This window comes from Elephantulus edwardii, unplaced genomic scaffold (assembly GCF_000299155.1).
Source record: "Elephantulus edwardii isolate Elephantulus edwardi_28Jun2011 unplaced genomic scaffold, EleEdw1.0 scaffold00057, whole genome shotgun sequence".
In the NCBI taxonomy this organism is placed as follows: Eukaryota; Metazoa; Chordata; class Mammalia; order Macroscelidea; family Macroscelididae; genus Elephantulus; species Elephantulus edwardii.
This window is the reverse complement of record NW_006399807.1, coordinates 16,596,177-16,599,022: the sequence shown is the minus strand read 5'-3', so window position 1 is coordinate 16,599,022 and position 2,846 is coordinate 16,596,177. Positions and strand designations below refer to the sequence as shown.

The 2,846-nt window shown below is 34.2% G+C and overlaps 1 protein-coding gene across 4 annotated transcripts in view; it reads right to left on the bottom strand.

Moving 5' to 3' along the window:
* DNM3 (dynamin 3) overlaps positions 1-2,846 on the bottom strand; it is an 875,056-nt gene that overhangs the window by 506,106 nt on the left and 366,104 nt on the right. The gene's annotated exons all lie outside the window — the stretch shown is intronic.

Here is a 2,846-nt window from a genome sequence, read left to right as displayed (position 1 = left end):
ACTAGCACTTCTAAGCTTGATCCCAGTTTGTCTCTTATGAACGTAAGCAGACCCAATGAATACCCCATATAGAGAGAATCAGAAGAAATATGCTGATGTATATTTATTTGATCAGCTACAGAAAAAGATGCAAATGTGGGAAGAAATAATGAAAGTTAATAAGAGAGCAAATACTTCAGAGACAACAATCCAGAAGAATTATATTGATGAGGAGAAACTTGAACAGATATGAATGAAAATACAAAATATGGAAGTAAAAAAAATGGTAGAACAGGGTCAAATTAACTTCTGACGAAGGTTTCTGCCACTCATTTTATAACTTGTTCAATAAGAACCTCTCTGTTCAGTATAAACATCCCTTTTCTTTACTTAATTTTAAAAGATACTCAACTCTGATTGCTCCTCTCCATTCATGCCTTTTAAATAGAGTCAATCATCATTTCTGCGTCCTTTAATTTGCTGTAATTTGCTATCTCTTTCACTATGGATAGTGAATTTCAAGTTTAAGTTGTAAGAATGACCTCATTTTGCCAAAATCATAAGACTTTTAATTCGAACTGTCAAAATAACATTATACAGAAGATTCCACCTTTTGGTCTTTATCCCTCTATTGCGCATTTGAATATTATGGTTGTGCTACTCATTGTAATAATATTCCTAAATTAATGTCACGAGTTATTTATTAGATAAAACCTATTGGGTACTTGATATTTACTGGTTTTATATTCAGCTATGTCAAAGACTGTCTTATAAACTTAACAGTTTGGAATGGTGCACAGACTAGATATGACCCAGCTATTACACTACTAGAAACATACTCCAAGGAAATTAGAACTGAGATAAAAATGGTGATTTGTATACCAATGTTCATAGCAGCATTATTCACTATTGCAAGAAAGGGAAAAACCCAAATGTCCAACTACAACTGAATGGATTGAGAAACTGTGGTAAATTAACACTATGGAATACTATGCAGCACCGAGGAGCGATGATTTTGAAAAATACTAGATAACTTGGGAGAGACTGGAAAGCATTATACTGAGTGAATGAACTCATTCTCATAAGGACAAATACAGCATAAGACCATATTTTAAAAATAGAAGGATAATTAGTAAGATATGTATGGCAATTAAAAAAGGGAGGGATAGAAGGAGAGATGTGCAGATGGGTAGGGGTGAAATCACAAGGTCGCACAATTTGCTGGATGAAGGGAGGGAGTAAAGGAAATGGGGAAAATCCATTAGGGACCTGAAAAGACATGGTAATGGTTGGCATAGACCAATGGTGATTAATGTTATAAAACATAATGAATGGGAATGATTGTATGAAACACAACATGAATGAAGAATAGCATGAAACACAATGTATATGAATTTTGTAAGTGAACCAATATAAAAGAAAGTTTAAAAAATATTCTACAGCTTAAAAAAATCATTCACATCATAAGTATTTCACACACATACTAAATGCAAGGGGAACACAAAGAAATAAAAGGTTAAATCTGCGCTGAGAACATCTCAGGTCATTTGGTATCTAAATTATAATGGAATTCTTCCAGGTAGAAACAGACTTCTATTAAACGGCAAATTACTTGTAAACAGCTTCAAATTGTATTCACTATTTTTAAATTACAAAGACTCAATGGAGAGGCAGTATGTAAAACTTTCTATTAAGAACTGACCCACAGCTTACTCTCCAGTGGATTTTCAAAGGCAGTAAATTACATGGGAGAAGACTGTCTACCTTCCCAAGGAGCAGCTTGTGGATTTGTAGTGTGCCTTTGAGATCGCCAGCACAGCTCCGTACCTTTAGGCCACCAGAACACCCTTAAATATTTAATATTGCTATGTACCATAGAGTCAGAACCCATCCTCAGCTGACCTTCTGGGGGTTTCGGAGACAGTTAATCATACAGGAGGAGAATACCCACCCATCCTTCAGCCATGGGCCTCAAACCACGTGCCTTCAAGACTGCAGTGCATCTTCTTGCCACTACGCCAACAGAAACTTTAAATATTTGATTCTAAGAGTAAATTTTAATTAAACATGTTCTGAGGGAAAACAGAACTATATCTTTTTTAAATATACAAAGACATGTTTTAATAATATCAACTAACTTACACATTATTTAAAGTAGTGTTTTCGGTGGGACCTGAATATAAAAATTTAATCCTACGTATAGACCACATTTTCCCTAGGGGGGAAAAATAACTTGAAAAATATTTCTATCTAATAAAACAAAGTTACAATATACTTGTAAAGTTTGTTAACCACTGATTAATCAGATTATGAGAACCATACTATTAGGTTTTGTAGTTCGAACAAACATGAGACCGGTAAGGTCTCTAGTTTCAAGAATAATTGGTTTGATGCCTCAAGCAAAGACTAAAGTTATTAGCCATGTGCTCATAATTCTATACCAAATATGATTGGGAAAATAAATGAAAACAGAAATTTCTTTTATGCGCATGAGTTAATTGGGTTGACCTACCTAAAGACACAGGCTCTATTTTTATCAAAAAGCAATAGACCTTCACCTGTTGGCCATTAGGTATACACCAAGCAACAATAATGATTTCTACTGTTCAAAACTATGCAGTAATTTTATTTTCTGTGAATTAAAATGTTAAAATCTTCATGATCATTCATTTGTATATGGCACATTTGGGAGTTTATTCAACAAATGAGGAAATAGTCATTGTATCATAATATATTTGCTACAGAAATAAAGAGGCTCCCAGAAATTACTGAAGAAGCGATTCCCTTATAAAGAGATCAAATGTTGTGTACCAGTGAGGGAGTTTTGCTTTTGCTTTTATAAAGGAGAGGAGCAAACGGGGGGGGGG